General features: G+C 37.7%; 1 protein-coding gene across 1 annotated transcript in view; it reads right to left on the reverse strand.

Annotated features, from left to right (window-relative positions):
- The window catches only part of ADAMTSL1 (ADAMTS like 1), a 650,838-nt gene that overhangs the window by 477,223 nt on the left and 157,812 nt on the right, over window positions 1-15,803 (reverse strand). The gene's annotated exons all lie outside the window — the stretch shown is intronic.

Raw genomic sequence — 15,803 nt, forward strand, 5'->3', positions numbered from 1 at the left:
GCACTGCCTATAGCAATTTAAATAGTGTAACATTCAATAGTGCTGCCACTTGTTATGCTGCCAGCATGGTGTAGTGCTTTGAGCACTGGATTATGACTCTGGAGACCAGGTTTCAATTCTCCTGTTCGCTACGGAAACCCGCTGGGTGATCCTAAATGGTTCAGCCCCAGAAAACCCTGCAATACATTCACCTTAGGATTGCTATAAGTCTGAAATGACTTGAAGGGACAAAACAAATAAAGTGATGGCAACATCAATTTACAAGAACCTAAACTGCAAGAAAGTATGTAAAACTCGAAGGTTATTTTTCTAAAATGTGACGAATGAAATCTGGCAAACTGAGCAATGAATTAACACTAGACAAAACTAAGTCAAAATATCTCCCAAACACACCCCACTGCCAAACTCAGTAATTTTTCTGAGATTAATATTAAAAATGCACGCAATTTGTATATAGCCTGCACTCTAAATGATTTGTTAAATCCTTTAGCAGTGTTATCACTTGTTGTATAAGCTTATTTCATTCAGCACAAACATGTTAGCTACACAAAGAGGTAATTTAACCTTTATTGCTGTCTTATTCAGAGAGCTCAGCCAACGATTATGTGAATTTTCTCCCCGAGGACCATGTTGTGATGCTTATACCAACAACTGCTAAGATTTTAGCGATTGCTATTAAAATAAAGGCTATTATCAAGTCTTTCTGAGTTTTAAAGTGCATAATTTCATTTTTAAATTTAACTGATGTTTGCCAAAGCACTTCTGTTTCAATTGTTGTTGTTGTTGTTGTTGTTGTTGGATGCATTCAAGATCTTTCTGCCTTGTGGCGAGGCTATCATGAGTTTTTCTTGGCAGTATTTGTTCAGAAGAGATTTACTTTTGCCTCTTTCTGAGGCTGAAAGCGTGTGACCTGCTCAAGGTTGAGTGTAGATTTGGGCCCTGGTCTCCATGGTCTTAGTTCAATGCTCAACGGCACCACATTGGCTCCAGAAGAAATATGTTTTTGATATATGATTGTTTCTGTATCAGTATTAGTGTGCTTTTATGTGTCACATTCGTTGCTATGTGTTGTACTTGTTAAAACTGCAATGGCCTTTGGGCTGATGAAAATAAAATTTGGCCTGATTTGTCTTGACATGACATGTTAGAGGGAGAAAGTAGAAACTGGGATCAATGCTACAACACTCTTTCACAGAGAAACACAAAAAAACTAATCTCTTTTTTTGTGTCTAATTAAAATTACTAGGTGAATCATAATTTCAGTAGAATAAATCAGAGAAGCATTGTTTGCGATATACATAGAGAGAGGTTGGGGCACTGTGCATTTGACATTGAGTGTCTCCTTTGTCTTCAGCAAGAACAGTATTGAAAGTTAACAGACAACTCAGGTCAGTTGCAATTTAGCATAGCTATGATAGCTGACTAGTGGACTGTCTTAAAAACAGACTCAGTCCCTCTCTTTGCCTGGACAGTTGCCAACTATGTAATACCATACCATAATTGACTTTAATTGACAACTTATTGGCAGGGTGAGTAAAAAAAATCAAGGATTGAAGAGGCAAAGAAAACGGACTATACTCTATACTTTCTGTTCCTTGCTTTTCTTGTGAAAAAACATATGATCTCATTTTTCAGAATTCCAATGTGACACCTTTAAATGCAAGAATAAAACACACCTGTCTAACTATTTACCTGAAGGACTGATGTCTAGACTTCTAGAGTGAACCATGTATAGATAGGTGGATTTTTCATGAGGTTCTAGCAAGCAGATCTGCAAAGAGAAGACTGTGCTAGGAATGAATTTTTCTTCTCTCCAAGATAGAGTCAGCAGTTAGAAATGGAATAACTGTCATTGCTCTGTATTAGAAAGCAGAACTGTGTAATGTTTTGCTATCAAGGAAGAAGTAGCCTCAATTCTTATTTTCAAGTAAAACTGTAGGTCTCCTTAGAACAGCTTTCATATTAACGTCCCTTCATGTCTCAGACACATTGCTCATCCCGGGGTGCTAAAACTAGGATAAAACTGGAAATTCTCTACAATACTGTGTTAGAAAAATGAGCAAAATATTTCTGCATTATTTAGTTAGAAATTAAATTCAACTAATTAAATTGCATTCTGCTAAGAAAATCCTTTTACTAATATTAATGAAATGACATTTACATTTCTATTCTTTCTTCTTGCCAAATGCAGCAGCAGTAGAAATATTATTCTGAATAACTGTGGTGTCAGTTTCTTAGAGGGGAGTTAAATACTGCCTTCATATGCCTATATAGCAAAAATAATAATGTTATTTCATTATCAAAAATGGGGAAATAAAGACAAGTAATAATGCCTGAACGTCCTAAAGCCTCTTCATCCTGTCTAATCTGTGAAGATATCCAGGGTCAGTTCTTGGTATCTGGTTGGGAAACCGCCAATAAATATCAGAGGAAGGAAATGTCAAACCATCTCTGAGTATTCCTTGACCAACAAAACCCCATGAAATTCATGGAATCAACATAAATCAACAAGTGTTTTGAAGGTGCATACATACACTCACACACATAAAAAATAAACTGATGGATATTTGAGAGGCCGATCTAAGGACAATGAATAAATTGTTCATCAGTGCTTCTTCAGTACTCAGCAAGAACCAATGAAACTGGCAAAAGCATTGATAAGGAAGATTTTCATTTATTTTTTTAAAAAAACAGTATTTCTTCAGATTCAAGGATTTTGAATGTCTGCTTGTCTACCTTGTATAGAGTTGTCTTACAGTTGTGCTTTAAATCAGTACAACCCAAGTCTGAAAAAACCCAGGAGGGTAAATAAGAAACAATTACAGACAATTGTTTGTCAGGAGTATGATAAGTATATTCCATAAAATGTTAGAGTCATGGATAGCAATTTTAAGTGTGGGTAAGAATAAACAAGGAAAAGCACTATTTGGAGAACACAAGTAACTGATCAGCCCATAATGCATGCCTAAAAATAAAAGACACAAATAAACAAATTTAAAAATCCAGGACAGCTTGCAGACTTCAGTAAATGGGTGGAAATCATTCAGTAACAATTCCATAGCAGTACTGACTGCCTTCTAATCACTATAGGGCAGTGGTTCCCAACCTTTTTTTGACCAAGGACCACTTGAACAGGGACCACTCTCCAAAATTAGTACTAAAAGTGTTACAAATCGGTTTTTGGTCAACTTTAGATTCGGTTTGGTTATTTGGGATGCTGATTCATAAAATTGTATTGGATAGACCACATCAGCTCTTGTTTCTGATACAGAACATATACCATCCAGTAGTCACCATCTGCTTGCCCACAGAAAACTATATTTAATAATCTAGATCTGATGTGGCAGTAGTAATCTTTCGTCGGTAGTGAGCCTTTCCCCTCCTGACATCCCTGTTGCCTGGGCACTATTAGAGAGTTTCATGAGACTAGTTGCTCTCATTGCCGTGAGGCTTCAAGACAACAGTGTAGTAATGGTGAGGCTGAGGACCATATTTTCGTTCTTGCAGACTACTGGTGATCCACGGGACACAGGCTGGGAACCACTGCTATAGGAGAATGAAAATGTATAATGGATTCAATTTTTCTTTCTCATTCATTATGGAATCACAGTCAAGTATTAAGTATAAACCAATTATTGAATAACCAGGAGATTTAGAGCCAGAGGGAATTCATTTTCTGAACTTCAGCTCCCATAAGCTCTTACTCACTATACTAAGTGATCATGGGACTCTGCAATGTATTAAAAAAGGCAAACATTTCCAGCTTCTGGAAAACTATGTGAGTGGAAAAAAATCAGTCTCTGATTTCTCTCTACCTACATACTTAGAATATTAGTTGACCTACCTATCCAGTAAGAAGAGCATTTACTAGGTCATTCGGGGGGGGGGGGGGGATTCCCAAATGCATCTGCTAGAACTATCCCATAGTATAGTCCCATACCCCCTTCCATACAGAAAGACCCTCTTGCTATTCAATTTATCTATTAATCAATCTATCCGTCCAGTGCAAACCTGGGGACCAATTTCTATTACAGATTTTCCTGAGGAGAAAACCTCTCCCATCCATGTCTAAAGAAAGTGCACATAGTGCAAACATTTGTGTGTTTTCCTTTTGATGGGCTGATCTCAGGCAGAAAGAGATCAGCATCACAAAACATATAACAGTGAAGGGCTTTCTGTTCATGGCAGAGCCTTTGCAATGATTAAAAATGTGCTGGAGCATACTCACAGCCACACCAATGTACCCAGAGATTTGAATGTTGCCTGTACCCTGCAATTTTATTATGAAATACATATAAGATCACAAAGCAACCATGTTTTCTTTTGATCACAACTGATCTATGAACTATTAGTTTTGCAAGAGCACTAGTAGGCAGGCCCATCCTTACAGTATTCATGAATCTAGGTTATTAAGTCATTTATTAGCGTTTATTAAATTTTTAATGTAATATATTGACAGAATTTAGTAAATCAGCATGACAAGGCTGTTCTCATTTTGAACTGTTCGAACAATGTGTTTGCCTGTGCTAAAGGCAGAACATCAACATCTACTGTGAATGCTTTGGTTTTGGTTGGTTAAATTCAGATTCCTAATGTTATTTAAACATAGTGTTTCATATTTAATAAGAAACACATTCTTTCTTCTCTTTCCCCGAGGACATGAGGAATAAGAGGGGAATTTTTTAAAAAAGGAAACCAAATGGGTCAGTAGAATATCTTTACCTACACACAGCTTACTAAATATACAAGAGCCGAAAATAGATGGGGGAGGGCGGTGTAGAGAGAGAAAGAGAGAACATGGACCTGAAGAGTGTTTTAACAGTGAAGCAAAACCACAACTAATGACTTCAGGAGACAGGAGTGAGGTGGACAAGTACAGCATTACACTTTTAAATATAAAATATTTGGCTTCACCTCCCAAGTAAGTGGGCTGGCACACATTCAAATGGGCTAGTCTGGCATGCTAGTGCCTCTAAAAGGGACCACACTGCCTGATGGAACAACCACAAAAGCCACAGAGATAGCACAGACTTCCAAAGGCAACATGAAGGCAACCAGACGGGTAGCTAAACAATGCCAGAGGTTCTGCTTTGGCAGAGGGCATTTGGGCCTGATGAGAAAGCATATCCCATCAATAAAAGGGACAAACAAGCAAGGCAAGAAGAAGAGGACAGAAATGAATTTTATATTCATATATTCATCCATGCCAAGTCTATCCTCATATCAATAAAGGTACCAATAACGTCACCCACAGATCAGGATGTGTTTACTTCCCCATTTTTCGATGTCATTTCTGTTGTCCTCTTCTGTGAAGGACCTTTATCTTTAGCAGCCAGAATGTGGGCCTAACGAATGTGGGCCTGTCGGCCTAAACAGTTAAAATGTGGGCCTAGCGAAGCCTTGGCGGCCATCTTAGGATAGGGAAACAGGGAGACGCCATCTTAGGTCAGGTTTTCTTAGAGGGGGCGTGTCCTAGTCCAGTAAGCAAAGAGTAGATGGCCAGGATTGGTTAGGAATAGGGGGTGGAATCTAACATTCAAATAGAGGAAAAAAGTGTACTTTTTGAATTTGAGGCTTGAGTTTTGTCAGTTGGTATAAGAGTTGATTGGTGTTAGATAGGAGAGCTGGGTTAATCTTTTGTGGTATTCAAGAGCTATAGAAATAGATAGCAAGAATACACATAGTGGGAACAGGACCTTGCTTGTGGTCTGTTTTCTGTCCCTGAGGAAGGCTAGGCCAAAGGCTATTGGCTAGGTTCCAGAAAGGGAGAATTTTGTTTGGAATTATTATCAGCGACTAATTTCCTGAGATAATCTCCTGTTTTGTTAACATCAAGATTTGAACCCAGAACCCAAACGTAACCAGAAGCTTATGTACCAGTAACTTATGGAAACCACTACGCATTTGTACCAGAAGAAGTTTAAGCCTGTTAAATAAATGTTTTATTATTGTTAACATCTTATAACAGCCTTAGTGTGAACATCATTGGGATTTAAACCCTCTGAAGAAAATAAACACTATAGTAACACAGAAGGGTGTTACTAAGTATCCTCTCCACACATACAACTCAGCCTGAATATTAAGAAATAAGGTGGCAGCGTACCCAATTGAAAAAGCCTTTAAAAACCCTCACAGTTCAGACATCATTCAAATCTATCTATACACAGTTATATCTTCCCCTGTTTTATCAAGCTCCTTGGTGTGAAGTTTCTTATAATTGTTGGTAGCTTGTGGAATTCACAATTTCAGAATTCCCTGTTCCCTCTCCCTGCTAAAAGAAGACCCTTGGTGTGATCTTTCCTGGGGTAATCTTTATAATTGGCGGCACAGCAGTGTGATCCTGAATGTGAATAGGAAGCCTGTCTTTATACCCTACCATTCCCTGCCATCAGCTACAGTAGTAATGACAGGTGACAATATTTGGGAAGAGAAAAAAGAAACTGACTAAAGACTGCCCAAAAGTACACATCATTCTGGCAACAAAGATAGGAACACTCCAAGAGCTCACGATAAAAGGCAATTTCTCCATCCCATGCCAAAGAAAATGATGATGATGTACCTGGGGACAGGTGAAGCCAGTTCGAAATGGATTACAAAGAAAACAGTAAGCATACCATTTTTCCAATGGGAACCCTTTATTTAAATATGCTATGGGAGAAACGTTGTGGGATGGAAACCGCTGGTGAAGTTTCACAATGGTAGAAGGTCCCCAGTCACTAAATAGTGACACTGGGATTTCAAGAGAAGATTGGAAAGGGAAACAGATGATTAGGGGTACATTCACAAGATCAGTCTATTCATGCTAATAATGATGCATGACATATATTAGCAGCCTGATTTTCATTATAATTCTGAATATAAAACAACAAGAAGAAAATACTCTGTTTGAACAAGAATAAACATTTCTATAAACAGGAAATATTGCTTTCATACTTTGGGAGAAAATAATGCTTTGTAGTCTAGTAGATCTCTATCTTAGCTTGCATATGCCACATTTGTTTATTGCAAACTAGTTGCTTGAATGTGGACACAGTGAGCTAATTAAGGCTCTTCAAGAATGTCATTATTTAAGGGTTGATGAGATATCTGATGTATAGAAGCTATATGAATGGCAACTTCTTAAAACATAAATAATCCCATATTTGAATTTATCTGGCAATCTGAGATATAGTCAGATCCACTCAAAAGCCTGGGGACATCCAACATCTACTCTAAACACATATTCACACTGAGTTGTAAGAATGAAATAAGACAATTTCTGCCTGCATTCACAGATAACAATCACGCGAAAATCCTGAGAAACCTGAATTCATGAGTAGCCCTATCACTATGATTTGATTTCTACCATCAGTGGGAGAAACTAAAGTGAAGCTTAGAAAAAAGAAAATCAGGAAAATCTTAGCGCTACATCAATACCTGGGTCCCAAACAAGCTAGACTTTGAAACCAACAACAAAACCTGGCTTTTGATTTTTGCTAGAAAGAAAAGAGACAAACTAGGGGTCATATTTGAACACTGAATTAAACGTTTCTGCCACTAGTGACAGGGTCAAAGCATGAGTATCCTACAATATTAATTGTGCTTGGGACAGATGAGCCAGGATGCTTCAGAATTATATTTATTTCATTCTTTATTTAAAACATTTATATTCCACCCTTCTCACCCTGATGGGAACTCAGGGTGGAGCACAACATATAAACAGCAAGCATTCAATGCTGGGATATAAATAGACTATACATATACATAAACATTAAAATCATTTATCTCAACATTATAGCTTGCTTATTAACTGATTGAACTGATTGGTTTGAATTATAGCCTGCCCTTGTTCCAAATGGGACTCAAAGCAGTTTACTGTACCATCTGAGTTTAGTGACTAAATGAGTAATTCCACCTCTGAAAGATTTCATTTTATGGAAAGATGATGTAGCTGTAGCAAATGTAATTGGACCAGGAATATAAAGGTTCCCTCCTGCACACACACACACACACACACACACACAGAGGAGCTTAAAAGCCAATTCAGAGTGCTGGCTTTAGCCTATTAAGCCCTAACTTACCTGTCCCAACTTACCTGTCCTAATGCATTTCCCCTTATTAACCAGCTAGGACTTTAAGATCATCTGGGGAGGCCTTGCTCTCACTCCCGCTGGCGTCACAAACATGTCTGGTGGGGAAAAGAGATAGGGCCTTCTCAGTGGTGGCCCCTCAGCTATGAAACGCCCTTCCTAGGGACATTAGATTGCCCCCCTCCCTTTTAGCATTCCGGAGGAAAGTGAAGACATGGCTATTTGAGCAAGTGTTTAACAAAGCAGTGTAACAGACATAGGAATATGGAATGATTGATTGATGATTTTGGACAACGTTTTTAGTTAAGATACATTTATGATTTATGTTTTTAATTGATTTTGCTAAGATATTATATTATATGTTAATGTTTTAAAATGTTTTATGCTGTTGTTGGCATTCAATTGTTGCCTTGTTAACCACTCTGAGTCACCTGCAGGCTGAGAGGGGCGATATAGAAATAAAGTAAAGTAAAGTAAATAAATAATTGCACCATCATTACTTAGCATATTTACTGCAGGGAACTCTTCTCTATTACATACAGAAATTGTGGCACCATGTGAAATGCAGAACTGTCCTTAGTTGAGCCAAATTGTACCACATATTATATTCTTTTGTTCTCAGTAATTTTTGAACTCACCAAACCATATAAGGAAATATTCTTGTCACACTTTATAGAGAAATATTGATTTTCTCCTTTCTTTAAAGACTGAAATGTGATATTTTCCTTTCCTTTAAACTCATCATTTTTTTCATTCTGCTGAGTTGGAATTACTTTTCTAAAAAAGATACTCTAATCTGAGTTTTTGAAAAAGAAAGCTACAGTGTGTTATGAGCTTCCTTCTTTTTATTGCAACTCTGCTGGCAACCCATGTCTTTGTGAGGGGTAACTTAATACATATTTACACAAAAGAAGATGGCCTGTGTCAGATGTGTCAAGCTATGAGTTTGGCACATTTGATATATCTGCAAAGCACTGGCTTTCCATTTTAAATAAACTCTTTCGAGGCCTTGTGGTTTCAAAAATAATCTTCTGGTTTTGATCTGATGGAGGATTTCTACAAAATTTAAAACACTGACTCTGAAAAGATGTGGACTGGACACACACACCCACACACTCTTTCAGTCTTAATTGTACAATGCAGTGAAATCTAATGAGCCTGTTTCCACAGTCAAATTATCAAACTATTTAGGCATGAAACATCATGTTTGATTTGCATACACAATTACTATAATTTCAAATGCAAATTGAACAAACTCAAATGGTGAAAGAGGGGATGATCAAAAGAAACTGTAGTTCTGGAAATATTCTGCATCATTCTTTCTTAATGCACTAGAAGCAACTGAAGTACAACCACAACTGTTTCTGTAGCTATTCAAACCAATCTACATTTGATCAAAGATGGTAAATTGCCCTATGAATATTGGAGCTCTACTTTATATAATTAAAAGCATAGTTGACCTACACTAGTAGAATAATTTTGATGATTCTTTATTGTGCATTGGAATAACCCTGATAGAAGGCCAACGCTTCTTCTTCTTTTCCCTTCTCAGAGCTTTCATTTATAAGGCAAGAAGGAATAAGTTGCCATGAGGAGGGTGCAGTGGATAAACTCTACGCATGCCGCCTCAAGAAAGAAATATCCTAAAGGCACTGGTTTCCATCTGATATTGGTTAGTATTTGGAACACCAAAGATATCAGGTGCTGTAGGCCATATTTCAGAGGAAGACAACGCCAAACCATCACTGAGTACTTCTTGCCTAAGAAAGCTCTATGAAAGTCACCATAAGTGAACAGATGACTTGAGGGTATGACCACACATTGCCTTGAGTTCACAGCTGAACTATAGGATACAAATACAATCAATATCACTTTTTCCTTCTTTTGCTTCTCTCCCACTTTTGCAACCAATATTTAGTAGCACACTGCCTCTGAACATGAAAACATTAGTAAACCACTGTGGCTACATCATGTCCCTTTTGAAGCCATCTTAACCATTGGCACACCTTCTCTTAGAGTCAACTTTAAGCCTGATGCAAAGATATTTGAGTTGGACTGACCTGAACGTAACCAGAACAGTTATGCAAAAAGTAGGAGTGATTAGATTTGTGAATGCATTATGTACACTTATTATGTTTACGGAATTTACAGCATGTTTAATATGGAGAAGACCAGCACTGGAACAACTGCCTCAGAATAAGTTTTGGTTGTTGTTGGGGCCAAAGGAAAGCACAGAACATATAAAATGGGACAAGTCATTGCTGGGGGTGGTAATCTATATCAGGAGACTCTACAAAGGAGGAGGCCTGTGACAGAGAAAAAGGCAAAGTAAGGTGGCGGGAGGGAATCCTATTTCAAAAATCATGGTGGGGAGAACAGTTACAGGGTGGGAAGGCTGCCCTTCAGCAATGATATAATGAATTGATAGATTACAGGGGGTGAGTATAAAGCATTTTATTGGGCATGTGTTCTACCACTCAAACACCTATGTTACAAAGCAATACATTTCAAGGTCCAAAAACTGTAGTTAGATGACCACATAACTATTCTTATATGGTGCCTACTACGCCATATGGCCAGTACCCTTTTTGCTGGATCTACACTCCCATATAATCCAGTTCAAAATAGATAATCTGGATTCAGATACTGGGTTATATGGCAGTGTAGATGGGGCCAGTCTTGAAGTCCGTAAGACCACAACTTTACCTTGTGGATACTGCACATACTGGAAAAATCCTGGACACCTATTCAGCCAAATATGCACTGCAACTACTTTTCCTGTCTGCCCACACACCCAATCTATCTGCTCCCTCTGTTTCTTTTAGCAATGGACACATATAGTATTGGTGCCAAGTGCATGAATATCTCTAACTAGTTTTCGTTTGATGTCCCATCCCCCCTCAGCCAGTCTGAGTACCTTACATATGACTTAATCACACAATTCTCCAGCCTCCATGGCGAATCAGAAAGGCAATCCAATGCCTCGCCTTGCCTACAGCGATGCTTCAACATTTTCCTTAGTTGGTTTTTCTCCCACCTGTCTCCCAATATGGAGCCCAAAGAAGCTTACAATATGTTAAAAACCAATACAGCTGTAACTATGAAAACCATACTAAAGGCATTATTTTTACACAATTAAAAAGACAAAACACAGGAATAATGATGATTTTTAAAAAGAGCACACCCTAATTAAGAGGCCTTCTGCACTTACATTTAATTCAAGACTTATTAAATACGAAAATATTCTACTGCTTGTGGAAGGAACATAAATGATGGCTACCCACCCTATCCATCTTTTGCAAGTATCTAAAAACAGGGATGTTCCACTGTGCTTTTGATTAGATAATTCCCCAGAAAATTTTGGCTCCCAGCTTTTGACCAAAAATCCAGTTCTGGTACTTTACTACTGTCTCATACCCAGAGATATAGTGCTCCATCACATATTGCCTTTATCTGGCACTTACACTTGATCTATCAGCCCTAACCTCACAACTGATTGTATCGGCCCGTCCACCTGAGCCCAAAATTGTTTTGGTATTTCAGGTTACTGGTTGTTGCTCAATGGTTGTTTTTATATTGTGTTATGTTGTTGTTTATTTGTTTTATGTTGTTGTTTTATGAATTTTAATGTTTCAAATATTCTTTGTTGTGAGTAAAGCTTTCTGATTGGCTGCTGGCTGTATAACTTTCATAAATATGCCCATTGTATTGTTTCTTTCCCAGTGGCTGCTCCTCCGCTCTAACAGCAGAAGGGAGCTGAATGCAGCTGGTTTCCTACCAAGATGATTCCAAAATGATCTGCCTCCTTGTGGACATTTGCATTTTGGATTACAATTTTCAGGAATTAGTATAATACTGAGAGAATTGTTGGCTCCTAGCCCAACCCTAAACAACAAGGTATGATTTGGCCAATTTTGTGATTGATTTTAATAGAAAAATTAAGCATGTGTATAACTAATCTAACCTAAACATGCCTATGTATATACTTAATCAGATTGTGCTCTGCATTATGTGTATTATTGTATTATTATACACATTATTATGTTCTTATGACTAAGAAGAACGTTTGAAGGGTCCACATCAAGACAATCTTCATTAATACCAGCAACTCACACAATGTGAAAATGGATATCCACTACACAGTATAAGACATGCTTAAGCACATGCTTATCTTTCAGGATATTGGTTAACCCTGAAAGGAGATATAATGTTTCCACAATTAAATCGCATGCTTAGCTCCATTTTGTCAGCTTGATTAAAGTGCTCTGTGCCTTTCAGATAGTGAATACTCAGCTTGTTTACTTATTACTTATAGTCTCAATTTCCCAATTACTCAAGTTAATCTATCATAACGATTCTCAGAAGACATTGTAATAACTTTAATTATTGCCGGGGCTGTGTTAGCTAACGCAATTCTAAAGAACATCTCATTGAAATGTTTCCAAAAAAACAAACAAACCACCAGCTGCCTAAATTGTGGCCATTTAGGATTTCACTACATTTCTAGCATCCCCTTATGTTACTAGTGTTGAAAAGATTACTGCTGTACATATTCTCCAAATGTTCCAAATTGGCAGGGACTGCCTCAATTTGTTCTCTGTAAATTCAACAATGTTGGAAGGTATGAATAGCAGTAGTCCTTTCAACACTGGTAACACACGAAACTTTCCCAATCAATCATCTCCTGTCCTAATTTTTGCTGTTTTTAAAATGTCCCTGTTTTCCTTCTCTTACCACTTTTCCCTTTTGTTTTCAGCTTAGTTCAGTTTCTGCAAATTCAATGCAAATTGCAAAAATGGTTTGCACTCAATTAACTCAGCAGCAGACAGAGGAGAGGAAGAGATTTACTCTTGCCCTTCGAAGTTGATTCAGGCAGAACCACACTGCTGCAACCTCTCTCCATTAAAAACCTAGGATATCTTGACCACACTCTGATGTTGCTTGGCCACATGTGTCCCAGTTTCCCCCCAAAATGTATCCACCCTTTAACAGTTAATAGTTACTATACAGATTACTTGAAGACTAATATTTTTCATTTACATTGAAAACTTTGTTTACATTGAAAAATAAGTCTTCCAATAATGTTTTAATCAAAGCTACACAATCTATCTAGAATTAAAATTTTATGCAAGGTGTTCAAATTGTCCTCCCTGCACAACAATGTGCTTCTCTCACTGCTGACGTACAGTGTTGAAAGCACTTTTAAAATTTATCTTGTAATGTTGCAAAAAAAAAAATCCCCAAATTTATATAATCTCTCCCTATTGGCCTAGACTTATGTAGGTTGGTGACCAAAACACATCTAGAGAGCAAGAGTTACTCATCTCTATCTTATGAGTTCTGAAAATAGTGTGATTTTTTTGTTAACAAAAGAAGTTCTCCTTTAAAAAACTGTTTAAAACAAATTTTGTTCTTCAACTTATGAAGGATTATAATATGTTTCACAAGCTTGACTAGAACACAGCACTTTACTCTGGCTTGTTGGTGGCAGATGGATTAAATAACAATGGTTATTTTAATTGTTTTTAATTGTTTTAAACCAGGGGTCCACAAACTTTTTAAGCAGAGGGCCAGGTCACAGTCCCTCAAACTGTTGGAGGGCCGGATTATAATTTGAAAAATAAAACATGAATTCCTGTGCACGCTGCACATATCTTATTTGTAGTGTAACAAACACTTAAAAATACAATAATTAAAATGAGGAACAATGTTAACAAATATAAACTTATTAGTATTTCAATGGGAAATGTGGGTCTGCTTTTGGATGATGAGATAGGATTGTTGTTGTTGTTATGTGCTTTCAAGTCGTTTCAGATTTAGGTTGACCTTGAGCGAGGGCCGGGTAAATGACCTTGGAGGGCCGCATCCGGCCCCCGGGTCTTAGTTTGAGGACCCCTGTTTTAAACCAATAGTTTTGTTATTGTTAGTTTTAATCGATTTATATGTTTTATTTAATTATTTAAACTTTGTGAGTAGTTGTTATAATTTGTTATAGATGTTTTATTCATGGGGCAATTTGTTCATTTTGTATTGTTTTATGGCATTGAATGTTTGCCATCCTTTGTTGGAAACCGCCCTGAATCCCCTCGGGGATAAAGTTGCTGTTGTTGTTATTATTAGTATTAGTATTGAGTAAACATGTATATGAAACTACACAATTAATTTGAAGTCTTAGTATTTTCTCCAATACTTGTAGCAACCGTTCTGTGGCTGACCGTCCTAATTTTATCCCTTGTACAAGTCTTGATTATGCATGCATCAGTGTTTTCATTCGGTTCTCTTTATCCTGGGTTGGGAACTGTCAAAATGAGACATCAAATTGTCAGGCCAAGATCACCTACACTAACAGCATAGCACAAATATATATCTGTATGGTAATACTGGAGTAACAGTTCTGTGAATGACTGTCCAACAGGCACCATTGTCCTAATTTCATCCCTTGTGCCGATCTTGTTTATCTTCCCAATCATCAAGTCAGATATGTGTGCACTTCTAATGACATAGTGTTTCTGTATGGCAGAGAATTGGACTGGATGGGATGTTGGGCTCTTTCAACTCCTAATGATTTTATGATTCTTTGACTGCCTGTACTATTAATCGGACTTGATCTCTGAGAAATTACAGCTGTTTGTTTTCTACTAACATGCTAGCATGTTATCCAAACAGAGTTCTGGCATCAGTGGCTTTCTCTGGGGAACAGGAGATGTAATTGATGTTGAATGTTCCCAGTCAGGAGGACTAAAATCCTAAATCTACACAGACATAGAAGTAAAACGGTATCAAACTAGATGCACAGCTATGCAAAACTGTAGACTTGACAATCTGCGGTACTTCTAAAGTTGTCAGTTCAGGATCCTCTCTGTCCTTGAAATTTCTGGCTTGAAGTTGGGACCTAGTGATGACCCCTGGTGATATCATTACACATTAAGTACCAGGTTGCTCACAGCTTCTTATTCAAACAAGCACACAAAAAGAGAGAAGGGGTGGGGGTGGGATTGAGAACATAGTATCCTGTTTAGAAATTAAGAGAGATATATTAACTAAAGAGGCTATTACCAGATAAATGTGAAATGACAGAATTATTCCTTGTCACTTAGAGAGACAGGCTAAGGAATGTTCAATGTAGCCTGCTCATTTCCAGCCAGATGCATAACTGAGTGAAGGGTGAGTCCTGGCGTTACAACAAGTGGAAAGGCAAGGAGGAAGCTAATCAAATAAATATATGCAGTCTCCTTGGAGAGTCTTTGAAAGTTCCAGCCATAATGAATTAATCCTTGGAAATTATAGCTCTGCTCCATTGTAGCTGGAAATCAGCACACAGGTCTTTACATTTGCCTGTAGCTGTACCCACCAAAGCTAGACAAGCTGCATCCTCACCTGGATATGACCCATGAAAACTGGAGATTTGGGACTAGGCCCTGATATCTGGCAACCCTAGCTACTTCATATGAGGTAAACAGTTTGGAACACTTCTCCAAGTTTACAGACAAAAGTTTTCATAACACAGAACATTAGCATACAAAGTCTAGAAAACAGTTCTAGACATAGCTTTGGAGCCTTCCCAAAGTTTTTACACATTTTTTAACACATTCCAATCTGTAGTCCTTCTACAGAAGTGAAGTAGTTTGGTTCATTTTAAGATTCTGGGGATTGGGTACCTCTCTGCTCTAAGTACAGAAGAATGTGCAATGAGATCCAAAGCTTTTCGAGCACAGTTTTCAGTAACAATGCATT

The sequence above is a fragment of the Anolis sagrei genome, chromosome 2 (genome assembly GCF_037176765.1).
Source record: "Anolis sagrei isolate rAnoSag1 chromosome 2, rAnoSag1.mat, whole genome shotgun sequence".
Classification (NCBI taxonomy): domain Eukaryota; kingdom Metazoa; phylum Chordata; class Lepidosauria; order Squamata; family Dactyloidae; genus Anolis; species Anolis sagrei.